General features: G+C 46.0%; 2 protein-coding genes across 4 annotated transcripts in view; one reads left to right on the forward strand and one right to left on the reverse strand.

Moving 5' to 3' along the window:
- The window catches only part of GSG1 (germ cell associated 1), a 110,838-nt gene that overhangs the window by 48,143 nt on the left and 43,092 nt on the right, over positions 1 to 19,603 (reverse strand). Inside the window, exon 2 of one of the 2 annotated variants that reach the window (XM_083400330.1) lies at positions 5,746 to 5,838. The exons of the other annotated variant lie outside the window; for it this stretch is intronic. The gene's annotated coding sequence lies outside the window, so the exon portion shown is untranslated. The remainder of the gene's footprint in view (positions 1 to 5,745; positions 5,839 to 19,603) is intronic. 2 annotated transcript variants of the gene reach the window in all.
- The window catches only part of EMP1 (epithelial membrane protein 1), a 30,591-nt gene continuing 17,018 nt past the window's right edge, over positions 6,031 to 19,603 (forward strand). For both annotated transcript variants that reach the window (XM_083400360.1, XM_083400361.1), the window contains exon 1: positions 6,031 to 6,171. The gene's annotated coding sequence lies outside the window, so the exon portion shown is untranslated. The remainder of the gene's footprint in view (positions 6,172 to 19,603) is intronic.

Here is a 19,603-nt window from a genome sequence, read left to right on the forward strand (position 1 = left end):
TATAATCCCTGCTCTGGGATTATTTCTTAATGAAGAGCAGGGTGTAAATCATCTAAACAAATAAATCAAATCAAATTATAGCCGTGTATGATCCTGCAGCCCAAAGCTAAACAGTAGTGAGAGATGGAAGTGCATCGAAGAGACCTGAGTATCAGTTACATTTCATTCGCATTTAGAAAACTCTGTGAAAGGGATTAGCACTCTATTACTATTATTAAACTGTGCTGGGGAAAGATGACGTGTTATCCCTGTGTCTGTTTTTCTTGCACGGGAGGGATGGTACCTTTGAAAAACTGCCAATAAATATATATATTTTTAGAAGAGGGAGGGGAAGAGAGCACTTGGGGCTGGAGCGGCCCAGTTGCGCACCTGCAGAAAGGTGCTGGGCTTGCATTTCTTTCTTTCTTTAAAAAAAGGCCATCAAGTAGCAACAACAGAAGCAACGTGTTGTAGAAAACAAGAAACCGAGGGTGGTTTCTCATAATAGCACCCTGCTCATGTGGCATCTGTTTCCAATGATAAATACAGGTGGCACCTGCTCAGTCTCCTCAAAGGCTTAAGTATGGGCTCAGCGTTGCCTGTCTTTAGAATGGCAGGGCCAAGAGACACCCTGCTAGGGGTGGGGGTGGGAATTCCATTCCATTCACACTGCAAGGTGAACTCACCTCATTGGCACTGTTCTGGGGTGATACATTAACCACAACACAGGCACACTTTGAAATTCACACTTCTTTGAATTTTGGAAGAAGAAAAAAAGGTCCAGCAAAATAATGTGTGCAAAAATACATCTACTGGGCTAAAGTGCCTATAAATGGGAAATGGGGGGCGGGGGGAATGGCATGATGTTAGGAGAAATGGTTTTGCAAACATGTGCAAAATTGAATGCAAAATGTGTCTATTGGGAGAAATTCACACTAAAATGTCAAAGGATTATTCAAAAACAACTTTCATTGTAGACAAGACTGGGCTAGATGGAGCAATGGTTGGATTTGGCAGAAAGCAGTTTCCTATGTTCCTATAAGCACAGGTGTGCAAAATACAGTGGTACCTCAGGTTACAGATGCTTCAGGTTACAGACTCCGCTAACCCAGAAATAGTACCTCAGGTTAAGAACTTTGCTTCAGGATGAGAATAGAAATCGCGCGGCAGCAGCACGGGAGGCCCCATTAGCTAAAGTGGTACCTCAGGTTAAGAATAGTTTCAGGTTAAGAACGGACCTACAGAATGAATTAAGTTCTTAACCCGAGGTACGACTGTAGGGTTGGAGAAAAGCTGCAGGGAGGGAGTTAGAAGGGGGAAATTGGAGGCAAAGGAAGACTCAACTAACCTCCTTTTGCTTTTCTGACGGAAAACACGCCCTCCCAGCCTTGTTTTGGCAAGGTGATGACAGAAAGTGTAATTCCACATAAGTGAGTAAATTTCTTCTGAATTGTTCAAACTGTCAGCCATAGCTTACCAGAAGCCTGGGAAGTGTGAGATGTGAAAGGTTTTGTGGAAGAAGGCACATTACTGGGTGTTTTAAAAAACACTGTTTATTACTGTGCATGAACTATGCACAAGGTCTGGAGATACCCATGTGATACAGTGTTTTGCAAAACATGTGATGCCCTTCAGAACATTGCGATGAATTGAATTTGTCATGCATGACCCTTTGGAGCGAGATATAGGAGCTTTTATTGAGGTCACAGGAAAAAGAGAATTCCAGTTTTGAAATCTGGGATGTTTAGCATTTTTTCGCTCTCCACAGGGTCCCTTGGTTCTGAGATGAAAAGCAGTTTAGCATCACATGGATAGTTCGTGGGCCAGTTTTAGTGCCATGTAAATGATCTCCTTTCTAAGGACATTAGATTTCTAAGTCACAGAACAGGGGAATTTCCTGTGAGTAGCACCATTGGTTCACCTGGCTCAGTGACCCTGAGTCAGTTTTGTCTACACACTGAAAGGCAGCAAGGGATGAGGGAGCAATTCAATTCATTTAGCATACAAAGGTAAACTTACCAAATTCACACTTTCCACAACAATATGTGAACTGAAACACAAGCAACCTTCAAAATGTGCACTTCCCCCGATTTTGCAAGGCAGTTCTCCAGCCAATCAACATGTAGAAAAATGGATACATATTAGGATAAAGCCTGCATATAATTACACGTATTAGTGAAAATAACATACAAAAATGGCTTGTGCTTATGGGCGTAGTTGTTGAAGCAGCATACAAACATATTTATTAGGAGAAATTCGCACTAAACTGCAAACTGGAGAGATGATTTCAAGCCTGGAAAGATGAGGGGAATTGGAGAGAACCAAAAATTTAGAGATTATTCCATCCCTACTCCCAGCCCTAGCAGGAGATGCTGGGGACTGACCCCATGGCCTTCTGCTAGGAAAACATGTGCATGAATTCTGCTAGGAATGCATGAATTATGGCCTTGCTATGTTCATGACAGAAGCACAGGATTGGCCGAGGGAAAAGCTGCTGGAAGGAAGCAACTGGAGCTGGGAAGTGGAACAGTGTGGACTTAGCCTTCTCCATGCTAAGTGACCTAGTGATGACTAGCAGAGGTGTCATCAGTTCCATGAAGTGTCCTCAGTCCAGTATAAAACACCATAACAAACTGTATCTTGTACGGCTAGTAGATCACTTATCTGTTGGACACAGTTTGTACTTCCAACTGACATGCTGACCTTTCTGGGGCTTATCCTGCCAGAATAACTCACAGACTAGCTCACATTCGTCTCACTGTGCTGCTGTTCCCTGCATCCTGTATCTCAGGGTCAAACGAGGACAGCCATCACCAGTCCGGCATTCACATGGCCTGAACGTATTTACTTGGTAACTAAGGGGTGGCTGGGTGGCTGGCTCTTTAAAGCTGCCCTTATGAAACTGGGTTTCAGGAGAAGCCAATGTAATACTTTGTGCAGGGTTGCACCTGCACCCCATCCAAGGAATAAACCAGACCCAGGAGCTTTTCCAGGGTCAATGTCAAGGAACTGAATTACAATTCACCATGAGGTTCAGTGCTCTCAGGTGGTGCAATGGACGAGCGTGTTTTGCTCTTTACCAGAAGGTTGGTGGTTCAAGCCCACCCAGGACAGGATTCCTGCATTGCAGGGAGTTTGACTAGGTGACCCTCAAGTTCTGTCATTTGAATTTGGGATAAAGGATGTGGTTGTTGTTATCAATACCTGGATGTCTTTGTTATCAAGAGCAGCTGCCTGTCCTTTTTCACCCGTAATTTCCTTCTGATCTCATTATTTATAGTAGCCACTGTTAGGATATTTCCGTTCCACCTTAAGAAGGGAGCAGGTTGTTGTGTCACAGCCTGCGTATTTCCTGTTCACAGGAAGTTTCTCTTTTGTATATGCTTTCGTTTTCTCTCTGTGCCTGAACATCGCAGACAGGCAGTCATGTTTTTTCTTTCTTCTGACCAACGCTGAATAAAGTTGTAAATAATGCTCTCCTGAGTGCATCTTTCGCTGTGCAAACTCTGCTGAAAGAGCATGCACAAGCCCTGGAATGTGGCAAGCTATCTCCGAGACTTGTGTCGCTAATTGACTGATACTGTATCTATGGGAGGTTGATGGATCGTCCGGAAACGGCGTGGGGGCATGATGGCCTTTGTCTCCCTGGCAGTATCCCAACAGCCACCCCCTCCAACCATGCCTCTATATACCTGCAACTCAATATAATGCTTCGTGAATCCACCAGTGGACTGCAGCCAAAGAAAGTTTATGCGCTAATAAATTTGTTAGCCTTTGTTGTTTTTAGTTTCCACTTAATCAAACTTGCACATTCTTCCCCTTTAAGAGAGAAACTCTGAGATTTAAGGCTTGTCTCCTTGCCTTTGTCCTACAAAATGTCATATTCTCCCTTTCAAAGTGTGGATTGTATCTTGACAAACAGTTTCCTGGTCAAGTTCGTCTGCTCGTTCATCCTCACCAGCCTCCTTCTCCTCCTGTTCACAACCGTACAGCAACCCAAGGCAGCCGCGATAATTCTCACTCACAGCAAAGGAACACCAGGGAAGAATTTATGGATGATCTTCTGAGAAGAGCTAAAACTACTGTACATCAATAATTTCTCTGCACATGCCCACACCCCAATCTCAACACGTGTTCCAGCATCATAAAAAGGACTTCTGGTGGACCAGAACAGTGGGCCAGAACAAGAAGCAGAAGAAATGCTTCCAGAAAAAAACAAGTATTTCTACTGAGGCACATTCAGTGCATAGTATAGCGTAAAATACCATGTATCAGATTTGGGGGGTGGGGAACATTTCCTTCTGAGCCAGCTTCTGAGAGATTTGCATGCCAGAGGCAAAGATGGGAGGGGCAAGAGATGCAAGTTTGTGTCATTATTTATTTATTTAAGTAATTGACGACTCGCCTTTCACATGCATCTCATGACGATTTGCAAACATATCATAAATACATTTTTTAAAAAATGAAACAGTACCAAAAAACTAGGATAGCTTTAAAAACAAGACAAAATAAAGAGATGCAGAAATCTTGTCCAACATGCGTTTTGTCCCGTGGGCTAATTTCTATGCTCTCTCATGCATCTGTCTCTGTCCTGCATCCTGACAAGCAAGGGTCTTTCTCAGAGTTCAAGGACACCTTTCCAGCCATGCCAAAACACCCAAGAGTGTTTCGAAACAGGACTGGTGAGGGGTGTGGCCTGCAAGAAAGGAGTGTGCCTGTGAGGACTGCAATGTTGGGAGAGTCCCAAAGGCCAGATCTAGAGGCCTGGGGGACTACCCTCTGACCCATGGGTAGGCAAACTAAAGCCTGGGGGCTGGATCTGGCCCAATCGCCTTCTAAATCTGGCCCACAGCTGGTCCAGGAATCAGCATGTTTTTACATGAGTAGGATGTGCCCTTTTATTTAAAATGCACCTCTGGGTTATTTGTGGGGCATAGGAATTCGTTAGGGTTTTCAAAATATAGTCTGGCACCCACAAGGTCTGAAGGACAGTGGACTGCCCCCCTGCTGAAAAAGTTTGCTGACCCCTGCTCTGACCCCACACCCCTGGTGCAGTAGACTGGCAGCAAGGACAGCATTGCCTTCCCTGGTGCACACCTCCAAGATCCCAACTGCTAACCCCTGGAGACTCCTGGCTCCCCTCCTCACTCTCACGGCTGGTTTGCTTGCCCTCTCTGAGCCTGCAAGCAGTGACAAGAGTGAAGAAGTGAAGTGCCCCACTCCTCTTGCCTTATGCTGTCCCTCTGGGCTGTTCTGCATCCTGGGCCCAGTGGGAGAGGGCAGGGAAACTGTGAGAAGGTGAAGTGAGCCCGCTCAGAGTGGACAGTGGAATCGCTGGGAGCACCTTACTCAAGTCCCCTAACCTTAATGCAGCAAGGAATTAGCATTGTGCTGCAGGTGGCACGGAGTAGGCACTCCACGTGGAGACATCCAGGCCACAGAAACCAGTCCTCTGCCTGTGGGAGTGCCTTCAGGAGAACGCCACGATGGACACACCCTGCAGCGTTGGACAGCTTGGCATTCCAAGGAGTCAAAGTGCCCTCCGTCCCCTTGTACTTCTTTCCTTGAACAGGCGACGTTCCTGGCATTGTGGCCAAGGAGGGTGGCGTCAGCTTAGTGACTCACGAGGACATCACCACCCAATGTACCCAGGCAGCTGTTGGCCTGTTTGTTTATACTGGATGTATCCCCTTTGCATTGTTACCACATCTGTAACTATGTTTTTTTTATGGTTGGCAACCATTACTCAAGATTTACTAAACAGACCTGGCCAGGGTGTCTTCTCTCCGGTGACTCATCAGGCTTGAAGTCACTCCTTTCTGTAGCGTAGGCTGGGGTCCCCTCCTCTTGCTGCTGCTCCTGTTGCATCAAGCCACAAAAGAGAGGGAGGGAGGGAGGGAGAGAGAGAGGCTTTGCAATAGCTGGGTCCCCGCCCAGAAACTTCTGGCTCACTGCCAAGCAAGCAGGGCGTAGTATATTTTTTTAAAAAAGAAAGAAATTTCATGAAAGCCAGACTGATTCATAGAAACTCTTCTAAAGCACAGTCAAAAAGACACCACCCATCCCAGCACACCAGCAGGGGAAACTTATAACCCTCGCCAGCCGGAGCACTCCCTTCACTGCAGCTCTGAGTTTCAAGGCAGCCGGAGTTCAAGAGCACAGCTCCTTCTGCAAAAGACCTCTTTCTCTAAGGTAAGGATGCTTCCCAACAGAACCTGACTGTGCCTTGTGGCTTTGCAATTTTGTCTTGTTTGGAGCTAGAACCTGCCTGTCTTTCCTCTCCTCCACTTTCGCGCTCACAAAGTTTTAGAGAGTTTGGAGAGGGGGCAGGCTGTCCTTGATTTTAATGCACTTGCCCTGTTGCTATTTGATTCATTTGGAAGACCCCACTCCAGCGACGTTTCTTGCTGGCATCCCAGACACTGTATGCAGGCTGCATTCCTTGCAACAATTAGAATATGGGGGTTCACTTAGAAGAATGGAACGAAGTGCCTAATGGGTGACTGTTGCAGAGAGGGGAATTGCTACATTCCTGTATTGGGACACGCATGCATTTGCAAACCTTGCGGGCAGGAGAAAGTCAAAATATAAAGAAAAGTCAACTGAAGGAAGGGCTGACACTTGCCACAAGCATGACCACAATTCAGTTACTCTGGAAGAAATGGGTTGTGAATTGTGGCACAACCCGTTTGTTTCAGAGTAACTGACTCTGCTCAATATATTGTCCCTGCACTGTGTACAGTGAGTCTTCTTCCATTGCATTACCAGGTCTGGTCTGTGACACTTGGGTCCCCTCCCAAGCCCTCATAGTTAGAAGGATTTAACTTGAGCTGGGAAGATTCCCAGCTAGCAAGAATGATGTTGAATACGCCCTTTCAGTTGGAAAAGTAACAATGGTTTTTAAAGTGGGGGCGGTTATTTGAAGTGGGCTGGATCTACACAGTTTGGAGTGTCTTAACAGGTTGTAAACTATTGGGCTGGGTGTGGAACTGGAACACATAGCTTAGCGTGCCTTCCTTTCCCCAGAAATTCCTCTGAGGAAGGAAATCCTTTAAGGGCGACCCCTTAATAAACTTATATTGCATTGATTGGACTGAAAGAGTGAATTAGCTAATGGGCTCAACAGGTGCATTGTTTGAGTGTAGATTGTGCCATGCACACACAGTGTTTTGCAACGCAGATGGCATCATTGTCACGAGCAATTTCTACATGCCTCTTGGTGCTCCTGCCAAGTATCACCTGTGCAGAGTGATATTTAACGGGCAAATGTTATTAAATGCTTTGCACCCAAGGCAGTTAAGCACATGTGGACCTTCAAATAGAGGGATCTTCCACTGAGGTCAGCGCTTTGCTGCATTCCAGTAGTGGATCAAACAAGAAAACATTTCAAGGATTATATTACAGTTCCCCACCTCCATCTGCTCAGAAGTAGGTCCCACCATGGCCATTTGGTCTTACTTAGGTAAATATGCATAGGGCTGCAACTTTATAGTCACCTGTCAAAAAGGCCTCTGGTTATATAGATCTTTATTTATTTTTTAATGGAAGATTATATATATGTAACTGAAGTGGCGGTGGAGGAAAGATTTTGTTTGAATCGACTTGCACACTGGCTGAAGGAATGCAGCTTTCCCTAGGTGTGGCCCATTTCAACATGTTTCCAGGGAGGGGAGGGTTCTCTCTCCTCGCACAGACAATGAAGGGAACAAAACTCCATTTGGAGGAAGAGATGACTCAGTTTGCCCCCAGTACAAACCAAGCTGGCCCTGTTAAGTATTCCCTCCAGCAGTCCCATCCAAGTACCTGGAATGATCCAAACTTTGCCTCCAGATTCATCTCATGCTGCTAGCATATATATATATATATATATATATATATATGCAGGTTTTGGTGTCCTCGGGTGTCTTCCCGTGTAAAAGTTGGGGTGTCTAGGCGACGTTTCGACGAGGTCTCACTCGTCATCTTCAGGCTGGTGCTTTCGGCTTCTTGTTACTGGAACAGAGCAGGATCTCAGTGTTTGAGTTCCTATAAATACTGTTGAGGAGGTGTGGTGTATAGCCTCCAATGTTCTGGGCAGAGAGGAGGTTCCCAGGCTAGTGTGCCTTTTCTTCTTTTGTTCCTTAATTACTTGAGGGATATCTTGAGTGATTTCTTGAGTGATTTCCTGAATCCCACTTAGGTGGGTCATTAGGTGTGGATTAGTTGCTAAAGCCTTCGTGTCTTGAACTCTTGAACTTTGTGAAGAGTTTTTCTGAGAAGATGGCTGTACTGCACTTGGTTGTGCTCTGGCTTGGCTTCGTGTATAGGGGCGAGCTGTGGTTTTGTGGCCTGTGCCAGCCAGATCTGTGTAGGGATTGCAGGGGGGTGCAGCATCCGGAGGTGCCACCCTGGTTTGGCTACTGGATGGTGTCTGTAATTTATCTGTGGAGAGGGTCTGGGTTTGGGTCTGGTGTGGTTGATTGGTGATGGCGTTCTGTGTGCCTCTGGATCTGGTGTCAGATTTTGTGGGGAGGGCTAATTTCCAGATGTCTGGCAAGCGGGATGTGTCGTCACGCTTGTTCATGTTGTGAGGGTGTTTCTCTATCTCGATGGCTTCCATGATTATTCTCTTGTGGTGATGTTCCATGTTAAAGAGCAATTTGGAATCTGCAAAATTAATTTCGTGTCCTGTTTCTTTCATGTGTTGGAAAAGAGAGGAAGTTTTTTCTTCTTTTTTGACGGCATTCTTGTGTTCTGCGATCCGTGCATTTATTCGTCTGTTTGTTTGTCCAATGTACGTGGCTGGGCAGACTTTGCAGGGTATTTCATAGACCCCTTGGTTTTCCAACTGAATTTTATCCTTGGGGTTTCTGAGGATATTGGCTATTTTTTGGTTGGTGCAAAAGGCTGTTTTGATATTGTGTTTATGGAGGATTTTGCTAACATCACCACAAGAGAATAATCATGGAAGCCATCGAGATAGAGAAACACCCTCACAACATGAACAAGCGTGACGACACATCCCGCTTGCCAGACATCTGGAAATTAGCCCTCCCCACAAAATCTGACACCAGATCCAGAGGCACACAGAACGCCATCACCAATCAACCACACCAGACCCAAACCCAGACCCTCTCCACAGATAAATTACAGACACCATCCAGTAGCCAAACCAGGGTGGCACCTCCGGATGCTGCACCCCCCTGCAATCCCTACACAGATCTGGCTGGCACAGGCCACAAAACCACAGCTCGCCCCTATACACGAAGCCAAGCCAGAGCACAACCAAGTGCAGTACAGCCATCTTCTCAGAAAAACTCTTCACAAAGTTCAAGAGTTCAAGACACGAAGGCTTTAGCAACTAATCCACACCTAATGACCCACCTAAGTGGGATTCAGGAAATCACTCAAGAAATCACTCAAGATATCCCTCAAGTAATTAAGGAACAAAAGAAGAAAAGGCACACTAGCCTGGGAACCTCCTCTCTGCCCAGAACATTGGAGGCTATACACCACACCTCCTCAACAGTATTTATAGGAACTCAAACACTGAGATCCTGCTCTGTTCCAGTAACAAGAAGCCGAAAGCACCAGCCTGAAGATGACGAGTGAGACCTCGTCGAAACGTCGCCTAGACACCCCAACTTTTACACGGGAAGACACCCGAGGACACCAAAACCTGCATTCCTGTACCCGTGAAAATCTACGAAAGCATATATATATATATATATATATATATATGCCCAAGAGGTGGAATGGGCAAGGCCCATTAAGCTCATGCTTAAACGTAGATTGCTTCCAGATAACACAGCACTGCAGAACCCCCTAATTAAACGGGCAATTATTTAGACTTTCATGATAATGGTCCACAATATCCTTGGCATATGCTTAGCCTTTAGCATGAATATTTCACTAATGCTCGGGATCAGCCATGTTGTGCTAGCCAAGGCATGCCCACCGCGTAAGAATTATGACTTCTGCTTTGAAGACCTAGAGGTGCATCACGTCCTGTGGGTTGCATTCCAAATAGAATGCTTTTCTTTGCGCATGATGCCTTTGATCTTCTCTTGTGCACATTTGCGCTATTAAAAACAAATATATGTGTGAATGATAGCTGGTGCTGGTTTTATGTTTGCATTAGCAGGTGTGGATGACGCAAAAGGCCCTTCTGGGCTCATGTGTGGAGAAAAACCGCACCTTTGCTTTTTAACTCCATTGGAAGGGTGGGGAACTTCCACCATGGGCCAAAGAAGGCCGATGGAGTCAAAGTTGGGAAGGCTCATAGACAAATAAGTGGGGCAAATGTTTCAGAGCTTTCTTCCCCCATCCCACCTCACCCCATATGTTTAAAGCAAGGCTTGTTGAGTGCTAGATGGACTTCAAGAACAGGAGAGATTCTCTCACAAGCCGGGAAATCGTCCCCCAGTTGGATCATGTTGCAGATGCATCATGTGCAGTGCGCCCATGATTTTTGGGCGGTGTGCTGCACATGCAATGCCATGTGACGGAGGGCTTTGTGTGGTCATGAAAGCTGTGGTTGGGCTGAGAACCATTCTGGAATGTTTCAGGTGACTCAGCCTGTGGTGTGTAGGAGGGGAAGAGAAGATGGTGCTTGCTCAAGGAACCTCACATGGCAGGGAGAGGGACCCACCAAATCTGCTGCCTTGCCTGCCACTTAGCCACAGCCCTGTTGGATCAATCAAAGGTCCATCTATTCCAGCATCTGGTTCCCACCAGTGGATAGTCTGAGATACCTCTGGGAAGCCCATAAACAGCACAGGAAGGCAAGGGTTTTGTTGTCGTTGTCTCTTCCCAGCATCTGGTATTCATTTTGCAGAGATACTGCATCTGAACATGGAGCTTCCACTTATTGCTCATGGCCAATAGCCATTGATATGAAATGACAACTATCATTATTAGTCAACCAGATCCCACAAGCAGTTATCATAAGGCATCAGTCCTGGTAGTTGCCCTCAGCTAACTGGCAATCTAAACCTTCCTCATTAGCTTATGTGCTTGTTAAGGTCTTCACCAGTGTGGAACCTACTGCCAAAGGCAAGTGGCGGCTCTGGAAAAGGCTTTCTCTGTGGTGGCCCCCCAGTGCTGGAATGCGCTCCCCAGGGCTGCTTGTCTGGCATCTAGGATGATAAGTTACAGGTACCACTAGATCAAGAACTTAAAAGAAAAATTGCCCAGGCTTTCCCCCTCGCTGGTAAATAAATAAAAAGCGGGGGGGGGGGGGATATGATCCTAACTATTTTATAGTTTCTCTTTTTACTTTATTTCAATATTAATGCTGCTTTATTTTAATATTAAAGGCTGGTATTTGTTTTAGTGACATTTTAATTGATTCTCTGAAACATTTAAATGTAAACATGGAATATAATTTTTAGACAAATAAACCTTTTTTTATAGGTTCTCTGTACTCGTTCCATGCAGTTTATTTCTAAAAAGAAATCCATAATTTATGTTTCTGTTCCTGGCATTTCAAAAGTAGGATGGGATAAAATCTTATCACCAGCCTTGGAGTGCTGGGGTATGGCCTGAAGACATGTGAGACCACCGCCTCACTGAAGCTAAGCAGGTTTAGGTCTGGTCAGTGCCTGGATGGGTGAAGACTTGGCAACCCCCATATACCGTATGTCACCTTGGGCTGCATGATGCCAGAGGGGTAGGATAAAGAGGAAGAAGAAATACAAGAGCACAAGTGTAGATCTGGGTTCGTACTTGGCTCTCTAACTTGACTGCATTTTATGAAGCGGGGCAGAGGCTATGCTTTTGAAAGAAACGAAAGGCTTCTTGGTGTCTTGAGAGGAGATTCAATGAGTACAAAACTTGGTGCAACTGATTAGGAGCAAGGCACAGCAGAAATATGACTTCCTCAAACTGTACTATGGATAAGGAAAAGGTACTTGAGCTCCACATCTGAGCACTCCACCAACACCCAGCAAGCTCAAGCCATTAGCATTGTACGCCCTTGACTCTTCCTGGAAACAAGTGAATGCAGGATCACAACCCTTCTGTAAGAGACGCAGCCTTCCAAAGCCTACTTGAAATGTTCTGTATAATGTCTGTCTGGAATACGTCCTTGAAGTCTAAAAATGCCTCGTTTCCCTGATGGAAGACAGCGTGCGTTGTCTGAGAATGTGTGGAACTAGCCTGCTAGATGACATTTACATTGGTTGCCCTGCCCACTTTTGTCTCTTTCCTCCCCCACCACTGCCATGCAGCTCTCAGGTGTTTCAGGTAGGACTGTTACAACTTTAGCACTTGATTGCAGCCAACAGACTAGCTTGGTTCTGGGGTAGGTGTCGTGCCCATGAAAGTTTTCCCAGATTGCAAATCTGCCCATGTCTTATGTGACATCAAGACATATACCTCTGAATCCATTTGTGTGTGTGTGTGTGTGTGTGCAAATGTCTGTAGCCCAGGTCATCCTATTACCTTCAAGAAAATGGCAAAAGCATCTTTAACTTTGGTTTAGTTTTCCTAGTTGGCAGTGAGGGAAGGAGAGAGATTTCCAGCAAATCAAAATAGCTTCAGCCATGACCACACCCTTTGTTGTGAGGGGGAAGAATCACCATCGGATAAGGGCTGCTTGGGAGGGGCATTTTTTAATTGACTAAAAACATTTGCATCAGGGTGGATCTGTATTTTTATGCAAACTGACCAGCCTAACATATGGATCTCCAAATTGTGTAATGAAATCTGTGGCTAAAAAAAAAAATGTACTAAGGCATGCGAAAGGAAAATGTAATTTAGGGTAAGAGGCTTAGGAACGTGTACATTGCAATACAAATGTGTATTTAAATGGGGTTTACAATGCTCTAAAACAGGTGTTTGAAACATTTCAAAATATGCGTTTAAATATGAAACGGATACATTTTCGTATGTGGTATTTGAAAAGAAGAAATTCATGGGTTAATGTGGACACAGAGCAGAATGAACATATGTGATACAGCAAAAGACTGATCTGTCTGCCCCTAAGCTTGCATGGGCTTTTCTTTTAAATCAAAAACGGGAGAATGTGGACTCATAGTTCCAGCCGGACACACCCTATTCCCCCCCCCCCCTCAAGACCTCTTTATTACTCTTGGGAGTCCTCTGTGGTGAGCACATGGGCTGGCTGGACTGACACACCCCGTGATAAAAGAGAGCAGAGTGCAGGCACATTTTTTCCATCTTACAGAGTCAGGTCAGAGTCTGAGAAGTGCTAAAAGGCAAAATGCTGGCATCCAATGTCCATGGGTGTGATGTGTCAGGGCTGTGGTCTTTCTAAGGAGAAGGGGCAGGAACCTATAGGAAGGGAGATGAAGTGGCAGCGAGGGGAAAGGAGACCAAAGAGCAAAGAACTGGAGGACCCTAGCCAGGAACACAAGAGTGTCCCAGGAGTGGAAGAAGCTTAACTGGCTACTTTTGCAGTTACAGTACATCCGCTCTGAAACTAGTTATATCTGTTGCAGGCACATATTGAGGGTTACTTTGTGTGCATTAGCTACCTCTCTGGGCATTCTCCAGCAACCTCTTGTACTTGTAAATCACCTCTTGCAATCGCATTCCCAGCCGTCCCATCTTTACAATATATCTTTTCAATCAAAATGGGGATTTTAAAACTTGAGTTGGAAATGGAACCAGAAGGTGGCAATCCTCCTGGATGCATTAGGATAATAGGAAACGGACTTATACAGAGTCAGACCATTGGTCCTACTAGCGCAATATTGTCTACACCAGTGTTTCCCAAACTTGGGTCTCCGGCTGTTTTTGGACTACAACTCCCATCATCCCTGACCACTGGTCTTGCTAGCTAGGGATGATGGGAGTTGTAGTCCAAAAACAGCCAGTGACCCAAGTTTGGGAAACACTGGTTTACACGGACTTGCAGAAGCTTTTCCTAGATCTTGGTCAAGAAACGTTTTGTAAGCAAGGACTGCCTGAAACCCTGGAGAGCTGCTGCCAGTCTGTGTAGATAATTCAGAGCTAGAGGAACCAATGGTCTGACTCAGTATAAGGCAGCTTTCTATGGTTTCCAGCCCTACCTAGAGATGCCAGGAACCTGAGACCTTTTGCCTTGAAATCACGAGCCCTGAGCCTGGCTTTCAAAATTACAGAGCTGCGATCTTCTGCCTGTGTTGCTGAACCAAACACCCCAGGGGAAAGTCAAGCTAGGGCATCTCTCTATGGACAAGTCAAGCTAGGGCATTTCTCAGGCCACTGCTGAGATTTGCAAACAGCAGCCAGAGGATTTCCAACTTTGCAACTGGCATTTTCAGCTGTGCCTTTGACAGCTGCTGGATGTTCAGCAATTATCAGGTTTTCATGGCATGAGGAGAAATGTTGTCACCTGCTAATTACTGCATATCAAGGCACTCTTAAAGCAGGCTTGGTTGCAGACAGCATCAATAAATTCAATGCAAGACATTATTATTATTATTATTATTATTATTATTATTATTATTATTATTATTCTCAGCTTTATTTTTATTTCAGGCTGTTGACTGTGTTGGGCATAAATATTGGTATACATTTAAAAAAAGACATAGTATCTGTTTTTGAGGACTAGTAGCTTTGCAAGGCTATCTGAAAGGTAAAACTGCAGGAGTCTGGTTTAGAAATTGGCAACCCTAAGCAGAAGCCAGGTGGCAGTTTTGATGAATCAGGAGAATAGTTTATTGCAGTCTTTGGAAACCCGCTCATATGTTATGACTTTTTTTTCATGAATCTTTTCCTGGTCCGCCTGAGAAAAATGAATCAAATCTGTTATGAAAACATACATGTTTTTGTTGCTCTGCCCCGGTCAAGTCAGAGGTGGAGTGTGTGCCTGTATTTGCATGCTTCAATCAGGCCAGTAGCCAAAAACCACATACCGTATTTTTTGCTCTATAAGACTCACTTTTTCTCTCCTAAAAAGTAAGGGGAAATGTGTGTGCGTCTTATGGAGTGAATGCAGGCTGCGCAGCTATCCCAGAAGCCAGAACAGAAAGAGGGATCGCTGCTTTCACTGCGCAGTGATCCCTCTTGCTGTTCTGGCTTCTGGGATTCAGAATATTTTTTCTTTTCTTATTTTCCTCCTCCAAAAACTAGGTGCGTCTTATTGTCTGGTGCGTCTTATAGAGTGAAAAATACGGTGATCTGTTTCCCATGAGCCTTCCTAAAACTACCAGAGATTGACTGCATTTCTCAATTATGACTTGAACCCACCATGTTTTTTCCTTCTTACGATTCTAATTCATGCCACCACGGATAGCTCAGTCAGAGTCGTGGGTTCGAGCCCCACATTGGGCAAAATATTCCCGCATTGTAGCGGGTTGGCCTTGATGACCCTTGTACCCCCTTCCAACGCTACCATTCAAGGAATCGATCTCTGCCCCATCTATGATTCTACAGTTCTATGATTTGCATAACAGCTTTCATTTTAAAGAAATTCCTGGGCAGTTTGCAGAACAATGAAAAACATCAATATATAATGCAATTGTCCCCGAAGGGGGGCAATGACAATAAAGATTTATTATTATTATTATTATTATTAATTACAATTTTAAAAGCCGCTGTCAATTAAGTAGCATTGCTATCAATTATAGAAGCCAGAAATGCCACAGACTGTTTTTTAACAGTGGGGGAAAGCTCAGGATACGTTTTGATTTGTTGGCTGAAGCAACCCACGGTCAGTGCCCATCTGATCTAGAGACAGACATTCTGCAACTTTCCCCCTCCTTTCCCTTTCTTTTTTTCTTGCCAGAACCCCAAATCAATGAGATTCAACCAGATCAGTCAAACCTATAAAGGGTTTTGTTCTCTGGGCTGGAGGTGCTTCAACCTGCCTTTTTCATGAAGGGATGTATGGATATGTCACCAAAGGAGCATAGGCCTCTCATGCTTCCTTGCAAAGTGTGGGCTCGAGCGCAGCATCTATGAGGTGCAGCCCTATCCTGAACATTTGGCCGAGGCCAGTCTGTAGGGGCCCATTGCCCTTCAGCACCCGGTCCCTGTCGCAACGCAAACACATTTCACAGTTTCTCTGTCAATGCACTGTGAAAGTTTCAAGAGCTCTTGAAGCTTTCTAAGCATGCAATTGACTATTTAAACAAAAACAAAAAAACCCGAACCTGCAACACAGAGCCTTTGTTAGTGCCTTGTGAGTGGCACATAAACGCAACTGGCACATAAAGGTGTTAGTGTGGGGGAGACACTTCATGCTTTTAAAGTGGGTTGTCTTTAAAGTGGGGAAAGACCTCTGGGTGGCATCCATTCATTGTTGCTGCTCCCGCCCCGCCTGCTCTGTGCCAGTGGCGTAGCGTGGGGGGTGCAGGGGGGGGGCCGCACCGGGTGCAACATCTGGGGGTTAGGGTTAGGGGGCGCAAATCCACGGGTTGGGGGGCGCAAATTACTTGCCTTGCCCCGGGTGCTGACAATCCACGCTACTCCACTGCTCTGTGCTTCTGTTGCCCTTCCCTCTTTCCCCGCACAACTGGAGCCATGGCAGGGCGGGTGCAAAGAGGGAGGGGGGAGGGGGAGGGAGAGAGAGAGAGAGAGAGAGCGAGAGAGAGAGATACAGTATCTTCCGCCAGCGGTTGTTCTTGGCTGCCTTCCAGGCCTCAGGCAGCTGCCTCTGCCCCTCCCTGCTGCCAAGAAAGCTTTGGAGTTTCTGCCGAGAGCCTCTCACACGGCTTAGTACTCTAGGGCTACCACCCCCAGCAAAAGCGACTTCCCAGCCCTTGCCTCCGCAGCGGAGATTCAGCCACTCTCCAAATGAATCACAGCCCCCGAGCTGGGAAAGCGAGAGACGTAGCTCATGTTTTCCACTCCTCCCCCTGCCACATGCGAGAGCAAAGCTCTTCCTCCAGTCTGCTGTTCAGAGACGGCATGGCCCAGTCCTGTTGGGCAGAGCTTGCTCAATGGGGATTTCCACTCCTCCCCTTGGGAGGTTGTTGCATTGCTTTATGGGGTTTCCCTTCGAGGAAACCTCTCCCCAGAACCAGCTGACACATGTTCGGTTTGGCTAAGTCCCTCCACCCGTTTGCCCTGTGTGTTTGCATACTCCGGGGCAGCTATCACCCACCCCACCCCCAAAGCTATTGCATGTTGTGTACACAGAGGGCCTATTCAGAAATCAAAAAGCCCTTAAGGGTGTACAAACAGACTCCCTCCCAGGGGATCTTCTTGTTGAAAGACTCAACTGGCCAGGTCAGCTTGAAGGGTCAAGTGTAATGGGACTGGAACTATTTGATTTATGTACCCAGTAGCAGCAGCAGCAGCAGCAGCAGCATCACAAACATGCATTTATTTATTTTAAAGCATTTTAAAATGGGGCTCAGCCTCATGGCTCCAAGCAGCAGCTTTACAAAGATCTCAGCAACAGCCTAGTCAAACAGAGCTGCAAGGAGCTCTGTGATCATGCAGCCTAGTTCCTTTCCCACTTTCCGCCAGCACTATTTTCAGATTAGCAGTGGGTTACATGGGCTGCTGAGATCCCAGCCCAGGGAACCCTCAAAATCCACAGCATTCTGAACAGAGATGAGCAATATTGGCTTCCCTCTGTTTCTCAGCTTTCCAGCCTTAGGTTCAATTCTTCACATTTCCACATCCGTTTGCAAATGACGATCACTGCGCCCCAACAAATGAGTCAGTGGCTGATGAGATCCTCATTCTGACTGAGGGTAACAATAGCACTCATTTCCTTCCTGCTTGATGGCTGTGACTATCCGAGGTTTCCCAGACTTGGGTCTCTAGCTGTTTTTTGGACTACGACTCCCATCATCCCTGACCACTGGTCCTGGTAGCAAAGGATGATGGGAGTTGAGGCCCCCAAACAGCTGGAGACCCACATTTGGGACGCCTTGGACTATGCCTTCCTGCCACACAAAGTTGCATTCTAGCAGGAGACAAGTCTCATCAGTCCAGCTAGCTCATTTGCCCACCATTCCCCTGCTGACTGAGAGTCATGGGAGTTGTAGTCCAAAGTATCTAGAACACACCAGGCTGGAGAAGGCTGGTCTTCTGTGAGCAGAAGTGGCTCTTGGGTACCTGAGGCAAATAGACATCTTTCCCATCATCTTTGAACTGGAGATGCCAGGGCTTGAACTTGGGACATTCTGCACTAGCTCAGTTGGTTAGATCATGGTGCTGATAATGCCAAGGTTGCCGGTTCAATCCTTGTATGGGACACCTGCATATTCCTGCATTGTAGCGGGTTGGACTAGATGATCCTCAGGGTCCCTTCCAACTCTACAGTTCTATGATTCTATGCATGCAAAGCAGGTATTCTTCTTCTGGGCTACAACCTTCCCTCTTTATTTCTCACACCAGCAATGGTAAGGTGCTTTCGCCTGGAACAAAGCAGCAAAAGCAGGTCAGAATCCCTCTGCTCGTGCGCTGAGTTACTGAAGCCCCTACTCACAATGCCCTTTCCCCAAGACATGAGGAGAAAATGACAGAAGTGACACTCACCTCTTTCCTTCCTCCTGTTAGCAGATGGTTGGCGGTGTGAGCTTAAATGACCCAAGAACCCTCAATGCAATTGTGCTGATTGCGAGATGAATGAGATGCTTTATTGAGGGAGGCACTCGGTACTTGGCATGTCACAAATCTCACCATGTATTGTCCTCTCGCTTTTGATTCATCACTTTAATTTCAAAATGTCCCAGCGCTTGATTTAAGCCACTATTACCTCTATTACTCACCCTGTGAATCGGAGTTAACTTTCAAACTAGTGCATCTTCCAAATTTTGGGTGGGGTGGGATGAAGCCTATTGCCAGAGGAGGAAAGCTACTCCCTAACCCTTCTTCTGGGATGTGGACCTCTCTTGCCCCTATTCTACTTCTAGGTTGTGCATTACAGACACCTAGAGGCCTTGAGCTAAGCCGACCCCGCAGCCAGACCTTCTCTCCCCCTCCCCCTCCTCTTTTCTCTGTGCCCCTCCACAAGCATCCACTCAATGGATGGTCTCCCCCTCCTAGTCTCTGGAAGCCTCCCAACTGTCCCTGTTTCATGGAAAGGATTTGATCACACTCTAGAAATGTAGGTTTGCATTGTTAAAGCGGATTCAAGCACTCCGTCACAACAGACAGGAAAGTGATGATGGAAAAACGCACTGAAAAATGTGGGAAGGAGGAAATGAGTAACGGAGAGGCATATATAAGCACTCTGCAAGCAAATCAGAATGAATGATCCTTGTCATAATGGTCACACAAACAAATCAGAACAAATGTTTGAATAAAGACTAAGTGTAACCACTGTGCAAACAAATGAGGATGAAAGGTCATCTCTTCCCACCAATCTTTTTCTCTTCTTTCTCTTTCTGTCACTCCTTTTCTTCCATTTTTCTTCTGCCCACCCCTTTCCCCTCTCCTCTCTCCTGCTTCTTTCTCTCTTTCTGTATTATAGGAGGGGTGGGTGTCCTGTTGCCTGAGATGAAGGAGACTTCATGGCTGGTTACTATACAGGTGAGATGTGGGAAGTGAGAAACCACATTGCAGCACAGGAGCTCTGCCAGGTTTGGGAGAACTGTACTCCCACACCCACCCTCTGCCCTGAGCATGCTGCATGCCCTCACAATGCAACAAATTCTTCCATACTCCACCAGACCACCACTTGCATTGGTTGTAAAGACAGCAGGCTAACAGGGGAAACCTTCTGTTTGGACAACAT

The sequence above is a fragment of the Podarcis tiliguerta genome (genome assembly GCF_965153285.1).
Source record: "Podarcis tiliguerta genome assembly, chromosome: 10".
NCBI classification, from domain to species: Eukaryota; Metazoa; Chordata; class Lepidosauria; order Squamata; family Lacertidae; genus Podarcis; species Podarcis tiliguerta.